Source organism: Crinia signifera, chromosome 12, assembly GCF_055691185.1.
Source record: "Crinia signifera chromosome 12, ASM5569118v1, whole genome shotgun sequence".
NCBI classification, from domain to species: domain Eukaryota; kingdom Metazoa; phylum Chordata; class Amphibia; order Anura; family Myobatrachidae; genus Crinia; species Crinia signifera.
The window spans coordinates 13,689,270-13,706,706 of record NC_139228.1 but is presented as its reverse complement, the minus strand read 5'-3'; positions in this window follow the sequence as shown (position 1 = coordinate 13,706,706).

Here is a 17,437-nt window from a genome sequence, read left to right as displayed (position 1 = left end):
AGGTAAGGGTGGGTGTATATGGATGGTAGATACTATAAGGCTGGGATGTGTAACCTTCAGCCCTCCAGCTGTTGTTGAACTACATATCCCAGCATTCCTTGCAACAGTTTTAGCAGGGCCAAATAGCAAAACTGTAAGAGGGCATGCTGGGATGTGTAGTTCAACAACAGCTGGAGGGCCGAAGGTTCCCCATCCCTGCTAGAAGGCTTGGTGGCAACTACAAACAAATGGAGTAAATCAGTTTTCAGCAATGAAGCAAATAAAATCTAGAACAACATCAGTGCACGCACACTCAACCGGCTTGGTTTCACAGCACATTGGTAAAGCAAACTCAACCACAATGTAATACTAGCCAATGCTAAACATTCTACAGTACCTACTGTATGTACGGGGGGGGGGGGTGAATGGAGCGTGTTGGTGCACTTATTTAACCTGGGCCACGTGCTGTGGTCCATGTACACTAGCAATGCAGATCTACCACTTCCAGTGGATTACCAGTGCCACGCGCTAGCCCAAGGAGACAGAAGGAGATCAGGGAGGTAAACATGTGGCTTAAGGACTGGTGTATTAAAGAGGGATTTGTGTTCATGGAACACTGGGCGGACTTCTCGGTCAGGCTCCATCTTTTCTACTGTGATGGATTGCACCTGAATGAGGAGAGGGCTGCAGTGCTGGGGGGGGGAAGGATGGTAAGAGGGTTGGAGGAGATTTTAAACTAGACAACAGGGTGGTGGGGATAACTAGATACTATTTGACCTGCAGTGAGAATAGTAGGATTGGGAGTAAGGATCAATTTGGGGCTGGAGAAGGGCGGGAGGAAAGAGTTACAAGCAATGTCCGGGGTACTAATAAGGGTAATATCGTGGGTAATTCCCAGGGTGCTTCAGAAAGGTTTTGTAACAACAGTTGTTAACTCATTACAGCTCTTTGGTACAGATGATCTTAGAGTATGGGAAGACGTGAATGATAGAGGAAGAGGTTTAAAAACTGTAAATGGGTCGGTCGGTGGACTTGGTGGGGAGGGCTGTAGAGAGTCTATTGAGGGGGAGGTGGGTACAAGTAAGTTAGTTAGGAATACAAATAAGTCTAGGGGAGAAATTACATATAATAATAAGCTATTAGAACCTAGGTTGAACTAGATGGACGCAAGTCCTTATTCAGCCTCATCTACTATGTAACTAGATTGTAAGCTCTTCAGAGCAGGGCCCTCTTCCCTCCTGGTGTCAAAGCCCTCTTCTCTACACATTTCACTCACAGCTCTCCCATACTCAAACACTCAGTGACCATTTTCATCCACATACTCATCTCCATCTTTGGCCACCAGCCCCTAGTAGCACATTGATCACGTCCTCACTACTTACATTTTAGCTGTAATGTGTATTGCATTGTGGCATTCATTTTACCTGTAATCTACTTTCTTATTCATTTACTCTAATGTTAAGTCTGTCTCCCTGTACTGTTCCATTGTACGGCGCTGCAAAACACTTGTGGCGCCTTATAAATAAAATAATAATAATATCCATGCAGATAAGATGCACGTGCTGTGAGATACTATCAGTATAGTATAAAAAGTCTACTATTGTAAAGCGCAACGGAATCTGCTGCGCTATATAAGAAATTGTAAATAAATAAATAAATAAATAAATAAAAAGGACACATCTGTACTCGTTAGTGGTATTAGTAAAAATGTGAGGCTATTAACATGTAAGTCAGAGGTTCCCAAACTTTTTTTGAATAACGGCACCCTAGAGTATCAGAATTTTTTTCACGGCACCCCTAGGCCATAGTTAGATACCAAGAACTTCAGAAAAAAATTTAATAAATTAAATAAGTTGCACTTATATGTCATCCTCAGGTGCAGTTATGTGGTGAGGAACATGATTCACTTCTGTTTATCAACAAATATTATAGTTGGAAAAGTCACAAGCACTGATTTTCTTTATTACATTGACCATATATAATTTGAATTTGTCCTGGACCACCAACCCAGTGCACCCCTGCAAGTGTTCCACAGCACCCCTGTGAGCCATGGCACACAGTTTTTTCTTTTTAATTGAGTCTTTCTTTACTCATGTCAGAAACTTTTTATTTTTCTCGTAATTAAACAATTCTTACAAACCAATTAAACTTCTTCTTTACAACATACTTACAATCCACAATAAATAAATTCCCCATTAATTTATTGCTCTAAAAAAAAAAAAAAAAACAACCACATACATCCCTGGTACATTTCATTAAATGTTCATTTTTAGCCCTTAGAATTCTCCTAGTATTCTCATAGGGTTATTCAAACACATTAGCTTTCACAACATTATCTACCATATAGAAAACATTCTTATTGAATAATAAAAATACTGTTCATGTGTTGACAATCACTTTTTCTCTACACAACCGCTTGAAAAAACAACAACGTACTCTAGTGTGCAAAAAGGAAGAAAAAAAAGACAAGAAAAAAATAAAATCATAATTTCTCTAGTGAAGTGACATTGTCTACTTTAGTAACAATAAATTTAAACATACTTTATCTCTCATTAGCTAACACATTGGCAGGTATTCAATGCTGTGGGCGAGCGGCGACAGCGAGCAGAGCTTCCTGCTCGCTGTCACCACTCACCCTGTCAGTATTCAACGCAGCCCCCTCATACACCAATTTCCCCTCGCTCCATTTTTTGAGCGAGGGGGAATCGGCGTATGCGGCTCCAAAAGCAGCGAGACTGGTGGCTAAATACAGCGAGTTTTCTGCAGTAGCCGCGGGTCTCGCTGTTTTGGGGAATTCTCGCCGTCCTGTGACGGCGAGAATTTCCCCAGAACATTGAATAGAGCGAGCGGCCGGCGCGGGGGTTAAACAGCAAGGATCGCTGGTTTTCTGCAATCCTCACTGTTTAACCCCCTCGCCGGCCGCATTGAATACCTGCCAAAATATAGATCTGATTGATACCATAAATCCCATATTTTGTGAAAATACATACTGGCGCCTCGAGAGGCGTAAACATATTTTTCGTGTTCATATGTGTAATTAACCAGATTGACCCATTCCAATATCTCCGGGCCCTTGGCTGCCATCCAGTGACGTGCTAGAATTACTTTTGCTAGTGCCAAAGGTTAATAATAATTTGCTCCCATTCACCCGCGTTAACTCCAGCCTCCCAAGCGCCCGGTATAATGCTTAATTCAGATAGATAGGTCCGGGGAACTCCCATGCGCACCATGCTCCCAATAATCTTGGCCCAGAAGTCATATACTACTTTGCACTCCCACAGGAGATGCCAAAAAGCACCAGCCCCCTCCCCACATTTAGGACATACTTCTGTCCCCATGTCCGCTATTTTTTTTCAATCTTACTGGAGTAATGTAGGTCCTATGGAGGATATTGAACTGTACTTGCTGTATTTGTATTGAATTAGTGGCATTTTCTGGACCTGTCAATGCCACTCGCCAGTTCTCCTCATCAACCAAGGGGATATCCTGGGTCCACTTATGCCTTAACATTTGAAATTCTTCTACTTGTGCTGGTATACACAGGTAGCGATACATTTTTGATAGTCGCTTCCCTGGTTTCAATTGCTCTATATATTTCTTGAGAGGAGTTTCTTCTATACCCATGGTAGCCTCTCTATCATACTGCACCGTGGCACTTCTAACTTGTAAATATCTATAAAACATATTATTGGGTAGATTAAATTCTAGTTGTAATTGAGGAAAGGATTTTATTATCCCATTCTGATATAATTGACCAATCGTCACCACACCATATTTACTCCAGGCTTTTTCTCCTTGCGGTTTCTTTATTTCTCTCAAAGATTCAAGGAAGAAAATAGACATGTCTGGATCCACCCCTTTCAAACTTAAACTCCTTACAGGCCCATCTCTAGATCTTAATTGCCTGAGTTACAATTGGGGGAAAATTCCTTCAATATATTTTCCAATAAACCTGTAAGGGAGTACTCTCCGGCTTTATACACTATATAAGTTTTTATAATTCCCCAGTCGCTTCTCCTCCCCTGACCCAAGAGCATAGGCGTACCGCTTGCGCCGGCAGGTAGTACCTTCTAAAATCTGGCAAAGAAAGCCCTCCCGCTACTCTATCTCTACATAGAACAGTTACAATTATTCTAGGGTGCTTGTTGCACCATATAAAAGAGGAGATTATACGGTTTATTTTTCTAAAATATTCATCCTTGATATATACTGGAGATTGTTGAAAGACATAAAAATTTAGGTAGCACGACCATCTTTACCATATGTACCATGCTGCACGGCTAGTAATTATATGTATGTATGTATGTATGTGTGTGTGTGTATATATATATATATATATATATATATATATACACAGAAATAGTTTAGAGTGCACTAAAGAAAACTCAACAATTTAAAATTGAACATTTAATATGTAGTCTTCACAAAGACTTCAATCATTTAAAACACAGCAGGTCTGTTATTGGTACAGATGATGGTGCAGGCCCAAGTCGGCAAGATGTATTAACACTGTAAACAATACAAACGGTATAGTTCATTCTTATGAACAATAAGACAAAAATACAAATCTCACTAGCATAAACCTCACTAGCATAAATAGCTGCTACTAGCATAAATAGCTGCTACTAGCATAAATAGCTGCTACTAGCATAAATAGCTGCTACTAGCATAAATAGCTGCTACTAGCATAGGAGCTCATTCTGCTGTTGGATCCCTAGCCGTACACTTCCGGTTTCACTCTAATAGTAAGTACACTTCAAAGACACCTGATTCTTTTTTTAGGTTTAGGTATTTTCCTGTGTGATATATATATATATATATATATATCAGAGGTTTGTCACTCCTTGTGACGGGGAAAGCAATTGCGCCGGTGCCAGCACAAAGAAAATGTAGGAGACTTGCGGTGGGGCACTCGTGGCTATTGTGGCAAAGCTTGCCAGCTGATTGAAGCAGCAACGATTCAATTTATTTCTCAAATTGTCATCAGGTTACAAAGAATAACAAAATAGAACATAGTGAGACTGAGACGCCGGGAGATGGGAGAGCCGCCCACGGGACGCAGCATGATGACATCACACGTTCAGCTAGTGAAACAGAGAGACTGGTTGCCATAGAGATTTACAATTGGTTGCCTTTAGTGATCTACAATGGCAAATTGAAAAACACGAACTTGTCAGAAAAATAAAACTCCAAGAGTTTTTTTCCAATCAACCCGTTACCAACAAGCCGGCTAAACCTCAATTACCTCCTGCATTGAAGAAGTTTGCCCCTGTGTCATCCTTTGAGCCGAGCTCTAACAATGCGAGCATTAAATCTTTTTCTAGAATGTTAGACACAGGTCTGCCTGCCATTGTAGAACGTTCCACCTCAGTTCATCCGAATCTCATGCCAGCAGAGAGATTAGCTTTGAAGAACTTAAGCAGTAATAAAAATCTTGTCATTCGACAAGCGGACAAGGGAGGGGCTGTTGTCCTCCAAGATTTGTCCGACTATCACACTGAAGTGATGAAACAGCTGGCTGATGTCGACACATACCGCCAGTTGACTGCTAATCCTACCATTCAATGTTGGCAGAAACTGTCAAATATCCTGCAAATGGGAGTTGACGCCAAAATCATTACTAAAGAAATTCAAACTGTTCTAATACCGGACTTTCCTATTACCCCTTGCCTATACACACTTCCCAAAATACATAAGGGTTTATCCCCTCCTCCGGGACGACCGATTGTGTCGGCATGTGGATCTTTGCTACAACCATCAGCAACCTACCTCGATGATGTACTCCAGCCCCTTATTAAGGCACAACCAACTTTCCTTTTGGACACCACCACATTCTTGCAGATTCTCCATCAGCTTCCAAGATTACCTGACAACTGCCACTTGGCCACTATCGATGTGGTAAATTTGTATACAATGATTCCACATTCGCTGGGCCTAACTGCTTTGAGACGGTTTCTCAATTCAAATAGTGATTTTGACCCCATTAAAATTGATTTTTTGGTTGAACTCATGGATTTAATTTTGCATACCAATTTTTTCATCTATAACAACATATTTTATTTACAGCTGCGGGGCTGTGCAATGGGCAGCTCCGTAGCTCCGTCATATGCCAACATTTTTATGTTTTATGTTGAGTTTGATTTTTTTTTATCTGATTCTTTTGTTGCTGAACACTTTATTGTTTTCAAGAGGTACAGTACATAGATGACCTGTTTGCCATCTGGCAAGGTGAGATTGGTTTACCCCATGACTTGATCTTGAAACATAATAACACCAATAATGCTATAAAATTTACATTTGAGACCTCCAGTAAAGAGGTCCACTTCTTGGATGTCAAAGTCACCCTCAATACAGGTAGCATCTCTACTAGTGTATATACAAAAACAACTGATCGTAACACCATGTTATCACCTACCAGTTGTCATTACCGCAGCCTTGTCATGTCTTTACCATACTCACAAATGCTGCGCTATTACCGCATCAATAGCGATCGTGCAAATTGTGAGCTTCAATTAGATGCCCTTAAAGATGCCCTTAAAGAAAAATTCTTACAACGTGGCTTCAATCGACAAGATTTGCTTTCTTGCAAACACAAGGTGTTACAATTAAACCGTGAGTCATTACTCCAATCTAGACCCAAAGATAAAACCATGTCTAAAATCATGCCCTGGGTCAACCGTTACAATGTTGTCTCCACTGACACAACAACTTTGGTCAAAACTAACTGGCCCTTGATTAAAAGTGACACATCCTTACCCCTTGGGGAGCACCGGGTGATGCCGTGCTATTCCAAGGGCCGTAGTCTTAAAGACATTTTAGTCAAAACCAACACGACTTTTGACCCTGAACCCCCTATTGTGACATGGCTAGGTGCTAATAATAAAAAAGGCTGCTTTAGGTGTGCTTGCACCACTTGCCAGTTTCTCTTGCCGGGCGATTCTTTCAATCACCCTCATACTGGACAGATGCTCAAAATACGACACAACCTAACTTGCAATTCCTCTTTTGTTATTTATCAATTGATCTGCCCCTGTAGTTTGTCTTATATAGGCAAAACTATTAGGAAATTCAAAGAGAGAATGACCATGCACAGAAGCACTATCCGCCAGGCCTTGGCCTCTGGCGCTAGTGAACATCCTGTAGCCAGGCATTTTGTGGAGCATCATCATCCTCTACATAGCTTAAGGTATAGGATGATTGATTGGGTGCCACCTAATATCCGTGGTGGCGATCGTGGTACCCAACTATTACGCTGCGAAGCCCGGTGGATACACCGTCTAGGCACTATTGCGCAGAGAGGCCTTAATGAACAAATTTATTTTGCTGTCTTCCGCTGATGTTGTTAGTTTTTATGCCATACTGTTCTACCTCATTAGTCTTATATGATTATGCTCCAGCAGAGTTCGTTAACTTTGTCTGAACACTGTGTCTTTAAATTTGACAAGTTATTATTATGCTGCTATATATTTTGTGTATTGTTTATATTTGCTCTGCTGCTGCCATTTAAGGTATGTCCTGAGAAGTGAGTCCGAGATTGCCTGCAGATATTATTGTTTTATTTGACCCAGCATTTAAGTCCCACACTATAAAAAAAAAATTCTAAGTCTTGGTGTATTTTTTGCCCTTTCAGCGCTGGAGTGAGCTTCCTTGCCATCTCTATGGCAACCAGTCTCTCCACACGCTGTTTCACTAGCTGAACGTGTGATGTCATCATGCTGCATCCCGTGGGCGGCTCTCCCATCTCCCGGCGTCTCAGTCTCACTATGTTCTATTTTGTTATTCTTTGTAACCTGACGACAATTTGAGAAATAAATTGAAACGTTGCTGCTTCAATCAGTTGGCAAGCTTTGCTTATTGTACAATAGCCACGAGTGCCCCACCGCAAGTCTTATATATATATATATATATATATATATATATATACACATACACTGTACTGTTACTGGCTACCTAGCTGGCTGTGCAATCACCATGTGGCGCCGCTGAATGGCTGCCTGGGTGCTGCACAGCTCAGTAATTTTATGTTCCCCATGTCCGTGTCCCTCATTAGAGTACATCTAGTATGTATATACAGTATATATACATATATATCTGTACTGTTACTGGCTACCTAGCTGGCTGTGCAATCACCATGTGGTGCCGCTGAATGGCTGCCTGGGTGCTGCACAGCTCAGTAATTATATGTTCCCCATGTCCGTGTCCCTTATTAGAATGCGTCTTGTGCATATCTGTATGTGTGATGTATATCTCTACTGCCACTGTTGCCTGTTCCTTGTACTGATAACCCTTTGTATTGCAGTATGTGCATTGTTATTCTTAATGTCTGTAAAGCGCCTTGAGTCCTGTTGGAGAAAGTGCGCTGTATAAATAAAACTTACTTACTTACATATTTACTCTCCCTATGAGAGTGAGAGGCAGTTTTTACCAGCACCTACATCTATTCCTAAAATCCACGATCAATGTGATGATATTATCCTGTATATAGTCTTCCATATTTTTAGATATATTAATCCCCAGATATTTAAACCTCTCAATCCTCTGCAGAGGTGTACTAACTTCATTCTCCCCCCTTCCCCTTTCCCCACTGTCATTAGGTGCGATTTTTTCCAATTTATCGTGAGACCAGAGTAACCACCAATTATTATTGGAAGATCCTCGCTAGGCTCAGACATTCCTACCAACAGATCGTCAGCATATAGGGAAATTAGGTTGCTTGTAAGTCCCACCCCCTTAGCACATCTACTTAAAACTGATCTTAATATACAAGCGAGAGGTTCAATTGGCACTGCAAATATGAAATGGGAGAGGGGGCACCCTTGATGGGTGCCTCTGTATAGGGGGAAAGGTGAAGAAGTATAACCATTAATAGAGATCCTGGCTTTAGGATTATGGTATAGTAGCGAAATCCATTTAACAAACCCTGGGCCAAAGCAAAATACCTGAAGAGTATTCCACAAATACGTCCATTTGACTGAATTGAAAGCTTTATTGGCGTCGAACGATGCAATTGCTGCATTAATTTTACTTTGGTCTGAAAGCTGAATTTAAGAAAAAACCCGTCGCAAATTAGTCAGAGTTGATTTCCCACTCATAAACCCTGTTTGCTTGGGGTGAATAATATTATTAATTCAATCTATTAGCAAGAATCTTTGCCAATATCTTGGCATCCGTTGAAATCAAAGATATGGGCCTATAAGAATCTACCTGTATCTTTCCTTTTACTTTTTGGGATTACTATAATTGAGGTTTCCGTCATAGAAGACGGTTTCCTCCCTTCCTCCTCCATAGCCCGGTAATGCTCCGGTAGCCGAGGCCCCAATATATTTACATATTGATGATACACCAGGAAGTCCATCCAGCCCTGGAGTCTTCCCTGCTGGGAGGGATCTGATCGCCACTATCACTTCTTCTAATTCTAAAGGAGCATCTAGAAATGCCTTTACTTCCGAGGAAAAGCTCGGGATATCTATTGGTGCCAAATATTTGTTGATTTCATTATTCCCCTTTTCTAATTGGGTCTGATACACTCTGCTAAAGTGAGTGACAAATTCATTCACTATTTTTGGAGTTGTAGTCACCATTTCCCCTGAGTCCAACCTAATTTTAGATATTATGTTCAATCCTGCTTCTGAAGATAAGGAGTTTCCCCGCCTTATTGGAGCCTAAATACCAGTGATGAGCACCTGTCAGCAGCCTCCTACTAGCCACATCTTGTAGATATTCTACCCATTTTTTCTGGGCCATCTACCAATCATTTTAGCCTAGATTATTAGTCAGGTAAACTGATTACAGGTGGTTCACCCTGGCCTCCAGCTCCAAGGCCTGTCTTTGATGGGTCATTTTCAAAAAAAGCAATTTTCTTGATAAAGAACCCACGCAAAAAAGCTTTAAAAGCCTCCAAAATACATATTTTCTTGGTCGAACACTAGTTTTCTTCCAAAAAAGCTTCTACCATTCCTGGTATTTCCTCCTGCTCACCCAGCTGGGCTAACCAAAAGGGCTGACGCTTCCAATAACGGAAGCCCTCACAGACCTCTGAATCAATCTGCATGACCAAAGGGGAATGGTCCGAGATACCTCAAGCTTTATATTCAACTTGTGTGATCTTATTTATGGGTTTCTCCGAAACAAATATATCTATTCTAGAAAAGTGTTTAAAAGTTGAGGAGTAACGTGAGAATTGGTGACGGTTGGGGTATCTAACCCACCATGGATCTTGGATCTTTCCACCCCAACTCATTTATAAATTCTGCAAATCTACTCCCTGCCCTTCACATATCGCTGCCAGGTCTATTCCACCTGTCCAATTGGGGCATCAGCACCTTGTTGAGGTCTCCCAGGCAGATCACCATACTATCGGGGTGCATGGCAGAGAACCCAACTGCGGCATTTAAAAAAAATTAGTAGTACCATCAACCACAATCCTCAGCTTAGAGGGATAAAGCATTGAATATTTCAAATTTAGTTCTCTAAGTCTTGTTTTTATATCCTTAAACTTAGCACGGTCTCTCTGCACTTCAATGGGAAAGTCCGGAAATGCAAAGATTCTCCTGCCATTGTATACAAAGTCCGCCCGGTCCCGGGCCTGTTTCAATATGCAGTCTCGATCCCTGAAATTGAGAATTTTTGCAATCATGGTACATGGGGGACCACCTGGGGGAGGGGCAACCGGGCTGGAACCTGGTGAGCTCACTCCACTGAGCTGAAAAGGCCTCTTTGCCACACATTTATAATAATCAGTCCTCTATGAACTTTTCTGGGGCATTACCCTCTACTCTTTCTTTAAATCTGATAAAACGGACATTAATTACGATGAAGTCTCCCCTCTCTGTCAGATAATTTAAGGCGCATATCCGATAACTGTAGGGGGATTAACTATATCCTCAATCCTGTTTTCCACTTCATTGACCCTTTCACGTATTTTTTGCGCATCATTTCTTTATCGCACTACAGGTATATCCAATTGTACTTTATTTGTTCTGAACTCACAAGTGTCAACCGCCTCCAGCACCTGTTGTAATGTTACTTCTGGGGATTGTGGATCACTGCTCCCCTTGGTTGGAGTTGATTGGGGGGGTACTCATCCGTGAGCTGCTTGCAGCCTGCGTTTGAGAGCATGCATATTTCTCGAGCGGCAGCAATAGGTCCTGTATGAAGCTTCACCTCTCACCCCCTGACCACACTGCCATTATTCTTGATAAAAATCCAAGCTGTCTCACCCAGCACACTGCGACAAATGGCTATAGTTACTGTCTTCCACCTGAGCCCCTTCACACAATCCAGTCCACAGACTCCATTGGATGCAGGGTTTTAGGAACAATGCAGACCTCTGCACAATATTTGAGGATCAAACAGGGAATAAGCTAGGAGAGCATAAACTATCCCGACCCATTCTCAGGGCTTTTACTCACAGAGCTGAGCTGAACGGACACTTCTTTCCCTCTAGAGTGTTCTTCTGCCTCTGCGGTGGATTTATGACTTGACTTCAGAGGCTAGCAGCTTCCAGCTGAGCAAAAGCAGCGGACTCAGGGGAGACAGTCGACTGGCTATCTCAAATAGTTTCCTTCAAAATTCCAATAGCCGCTGCAGAGAGGCGCTACTACCCTAACAGACAGTCTCTCTCGCAGGCAGCAGCGGGCACACACAGGGGGGACCGCCGGCTGTCTCCGTGTAAATTCAGCAGGAGATCCCACTACCAACTTGCGGGGCTATGGGGTGGAATCGCTACCCTGGCGGGCAGACTCTCTCACCGCAGCCCTTCCATATGCAGCATGCACGGGGGAAGAGCACAGGTTGCTTGCAGTAGGAGAGCCACAAATGCCCACCTCACTCTCGCGCTGCCATAACCACGCCCCTTCCCTTCACGGCAAACAGTTTGGGAACCACTGATGTAAGTAATACTAAGATGTATAGAAGATATTTTAGAATATTTGACTAACCCCTTACTTACATAAATGTTGGCTAATGCATGATTTAGGATCTAGGTGACAAGGGTTATAGAACAAACACTCTACTCAAGAGCAGGTATTTATATAGTAAAAACAAATTAGGGAAAATGCATTAGAATACAAACAATTCATAAAACGAGAGAGGAGCGTCCTCGCGGGCTTGACAGGTATCCGCGTCCGCTCCCCACGCTTCGGGCTCGGTGGCTCGCTATGCTCGCCACACTATATATTCTCAACTCCACGCCGACGTGGATAGTAGGGGAATGAAAAGGTCGGAGGACGCGCACCGCCGCCCCTCGCGGGCTCGCTGCGCTCGCCACGCTTCGGGTTAGCGTCAATCGTGGGGGTGGCGGCCACAATGGGGGCCATTATTTTTTACACACATGCCGGGGCCATACCCAATGAGAAATGGCCCATATTGGGCCATTTACCTTTTTTTCTATGTTAAATGTACTCAGTTTCAATGTTAAAATAATTTAACATTGAAGCCTATGGAGAAATCGGGTCCATCGCGTCGGCACACCATGGAAGCGATGGACCCGATTTCTCCATAGGCTTCAATGTTAAATTATTTAAACATTGAAGCCTATGGAGAAATCGGGTACATTGCGTCGTGTGCGTTTTGGTATGCACCTGACGCGACCGACGCGATTTTTTTTCCGACACGACCACCACGATAGAAATCTTGGTGGCCGTGCTAGGAAACAAGTACCATATTTACAAATAAAAATAACAATAAAAATAAAAACAAAAAATAATGATAAAAAATTAATTTCCTATATGTACATGATGTCCACTAGTGATAGCCTATTCTTGTTTCATTCTGTGTAGTATCTTCAGGAGTATCAATTATGGTATACACTGGAAACAAATGCTGTGCTGATCCCAATCGGACAGCGCGACCTGTACCTTTAAATGATATCCCTATATTGTGCAACATGTTTAGGTCTGGTTATAAAGTACAACAGCATTAATGATATTGCTAGCATTAGGATACTAGACCAACAAGATGTATAACAGTGCCGATAGAACATGTGTAAAACGACATATTATCATGATGATTTTGGTATAGTTAAATATCAACCATTATATTAATTGGATCAATGTTCTAGCATTGCATTATAAGCTTAAAAAACACTGCATAGAAACACCTTAGCATTGTACTATGTTTATGTAAATGCAGTTAGAATTAAGAATTATGAATCTGTCCTGCATAGCAAGAAAGTTAAAATGTAAAAATGTTTTTTAAAATGTATGTGATTTAAAAACTGCATATAAGCTAAATATGCGGAATAACCTCTCCTTTTTTTTTTATAAAAGAAAAAGATTTCTGTATGAGCACAAGAGTGTAATAGAACATGTTTATAAAACGGAACTTTAAGTACTCTGAATGAGGCAGCCACACTTGAGACTACTGAGGTGAGAAACACCTGTACAAACTAAACAGATCAGCTACTTAAGCTGAGCATGGAGAATGAACTCCATACCTGGTTGAGAAAGCCGCCCAGTGTGCGGCGAAACGCGTTCCCAAGAGACACCTGGACCACTTGCTCCTGCTACCGTCTCACCTCCGACTATAGAGCTGGAAGATTGACCCCACCAGCTCCCCCCACTGCAGACGCTGTGGCAGAGGGTTGCATGGGTGAATAACATCAGGAGAAAAAGCCGCGGCGGGGAGACGGCATTTGCCGGGAGACACAGCCGGCTGCACGCACCACCTCACTCGGAGGCAGCCGAGAGATACGGAGATAGCAGACGCTACAGCACAGATCCACCTGTGCACCAACCTGACCGTTGCCCACGCCAAGGAGCGGTAAGAACTACCTCTGGCGACAGGACGGACACTGTTACTCACACCCCAGTAGCAGAAGTCCTGTCTCCACTTTGTGACTACCATTTCATCTCAAAGCAAGGCGCCAATGTTGGAGTTGAATAAGTGTGCACACTAGCCCTTTTTTCGGATCCGATATGATTTCCCGGCGGTCGGGATCCCGGCGGTCGGAATCCCGACACTGGAATCCCGACCGCCGAAATCCCGACAAGGGGGGGACATGGATCGCCCCCCCTTGCGGGCTCGCTGCGCTCGCCACGCAGCGGGCCCGGTGCCTCGCTACGCTCGGCACGCTTTTTTATTCTCCCTCTATGGGTGTCGTGGACACCCACGGAGGGAGAAAGTTTCGGGATTTCGGCGGTCGGGATTCCAGTGTCGGGATTCCGACCGCCGGGATCCCGACCGCCGGGAAATTAACCGCATCCCCTTTTTTCACCCTTGTGAACCACTTTTTGTCCTGAAAAGGAGAAAGGACAGTATGTTCAAAGGATCATTGGACTGATATTAACTGTACCTTTATTCTCTCCCCATCCCAAAAGGGAAAGGTTTAATTCACCAGTGCTCACACACAGCGGTCATTATTAGTGTCTAATTGACACTGTAGCTTTTTAGAGTGCATATATGTATGTAATGTTGTGTTTATGTGTTTTTTAATAAATTTGTTATTCATTCTGGTCTTACCCAAGCGCCCCACGTTATTTTTGTTCTTTGTATGTTGTTTAGAGGCTGGCAATCCTCTAACGCGGTAGCTGCAGGGTGACAAGATACACCCCGCTAGTCCCTAGCGCCAAAAACTATTTTTTGCTTTTAAGATTCTCGGCTCCTTCCCCGAACTGGAAGTTAGTTCTGCCCACCAGCCAATCCTGGCTCCTGATTGGCTAGTGGGCGGGACTAACTCCCGGGTCAGGGGAGGAGCCTAGAATGTCAACACACATTCTCGCTGCTGTCCCCGATGGTGTGTACCGGCTACTGGCTGAAAGAGGACGGGTGTGCAGCAGCAGCACCCGACACAGCGCACCAGCCCACAGCCGACCCCAGTGATCCCTGGCATCCAGCGGCACCTCTTCCTCCAGCAGCTGCAACCTCCTCCGCCACAGGTCAGCGCCGGGGCCTCCTTCACTGCCGATGGAGCCCCCGGACCCTTCCCCGGCTTCAGCGATCGCTTGGAAGGCCACCACACAGCAGAGATTTCCTGGGCCTTCTGAGCGATTGCTTTGAATTTTCCAGCAGGGCTGTTATGTATCGCGGTCCTGCGGCCCCGCGCATATATATCCCTGTGTGGGCTACACACACAGCGATAGTCAGCCACTTTCTGAGTGATTTACTAAAATTATGCAAAATCGCTCAGAAAGTGGTTGAAAATTGCTCTGTATGTAGGGCCCATTAGTGTGTGAACTAAGCGCCCCAAGAGAGAAATATCCACCAGTGTAACCATCCTAAATACTGTTTTAACTTTTTAAACAGTGCCCCCAACAAAGAGTCCTCTTTCTCTACTGTTTGTCATATAGCAAGTAGAATAAGCAAGTCAAGAGCATTTTACATAGCAAACAAATCCTCCTCTACTACAAAATAATATCTTAAGATTGTGGTTTTAAAGAAAAAACACTTAAATTTGAGTGAAGTCATATCTTTACTAAGAATTGCCAGTTGAGATCTAAATATGCAATCTTATGCTTACCACTTGTGGGGTGTACATAATTTTTTTTTTGTGGGGGGGGGGGGTTGAGTTGCATACAGGCACATTTTTTTTTAATCAAACTTGCAAAATTGTGATTCTTGAACATGATTTGGCTGCAACTCTTTTTAGAGTTTTACAGTGTTCCTAATGCTAATTGTTGTATATAATAAGCTGCACATTTACTACCTTCCACTAAGCGCGCCAAGTATTAGCGGTGCCTGGGATGAATGCATGCAGTTTCAGCAATCGGTCCATTTAGGAATAGGGGTAACTAGTTCCAGTCCTCAAGAGCTACAGTAATAACAGTTAAGGTTTTCCTGGTCTTATCGCAGAACCACAAGTGACGTACTTAGCTCCACCTGTGCATCTTTTAAAGTGGGTCAGTAATACCCCTTTTACACCAAAACACCAGGTCAAACCCAGGTTTTTGGACCCAGCTTCAACATGGGTGCGACCCAGCATTTGATACCTTTTACCCCCCAGCACTTGCCGCGCTGGGTGCAGGAGACCATAATGGCATAGGAGTCAAAATTAGTAATACTGTCTTTGATACATATTGTGTTAGACTGTCGATACTGTGTAACTTTAATACGGATTGGGTTGACTAGTTTAGGGTTATGTATTAGCTTATAACATGTCTGCACTGTTTATTATGGTTCTGTCAGCAACAGGATTGTATTTACTGGCCTCCATGAGTGATCATTTACGTACCTACTGCTATTATGCAGGATACATGACTACTTTGTATAGTTTAGGATTGATAGTGAACAACTTGTTTCAATGTATCGCTGTTTGTATGTATTTTTGTATTGTATTTTGTAACCATGGTGATGGTAGCACGCAGCCCTACGGGACTGACGTCATCTTCCGGCGTCTGGAAGCACGCTGGATCTCGTACGCACTGCGGTATATAAATGTTTGTACGTGATTTTTACCTGTTATGCCTCACGAAAATGTCCCAATAAAGGACATTGAAACGTTGCACCACGATTTCGTGTACAACATCTTTCTTCCTGCCGTGAGTGCTGCACCACCAACCTGAAGTATCTACTATTCCAGTGAAGGCACCCGGTAAAGTACCTGACTTGTAAGCAGACCCTTGCTACATACAAACATACATACATACACACAGGAAGAAGAGAGAGAGTAGTGCAACCGAACGAGTAATCATAAAGGTAATTTACTTGTAAAATCAAAAGCTCACATACATGATAAAAAGCAGCAATCAGCTTGCCCAACATGAGAGTCCTTAGACCAGGCATGTCCAACGTTGGCCCTCCAGATGTTTTGAAACTACACATCCCAGCATGCTTTGAAATAGTTTTAGCATTGTCTAATAGCAAAACTGTGGCAAAGCATGCTGGGATGTGTAGTTTCACAACATCTGGAGGGCCAACGTTGGACATGCCTGCCTTAGACGCAGCCAGAGGATGGAGGAAGCCGGGACTCAGGTCCCCACCGTCGGTGCTTCTCTATTCGGACCAGGAGACCGGACGGTCTATGCACGATGCTGTGTGAGAAGGTAACCACGCCTCTACCCGTTTCGTCACATGATGGACTTAAGTCACACCTCCTGACGAAGTGCAGTGAGCCCCGCGAGGGGACGCAGATACATGTATTCCACCTCCACTGTTAGGGCTCGCTGCGCTCGGCACGGAATTCATGTAAAGGAATCCGCGTCCGCTCGCCACGCTTCGGGCTCGGAGGCTCGCTGCGCTCGCCACACTATATAAAATCAACTCCATGCATAGTGGATAGTGGGGTTATGAACAGGTACAAAATCGCATCAAAACGCATGCGATATATCTGCCGCTGTGAAAGTAAACAAGTACCAAAAAATAAAATTAAAAATATATTATACATACAAAAAAAAAAAATGTAAAAATTAAAAACAGAAAAGAAAAAAAATACCAAGTCAGCGTTGCCAGTCGTGGTTTTAGCCCCCTCCCCGGATTAGACATCTAATCTGGTCACGGAATAAGGGAAGTACACAGTGCAGTC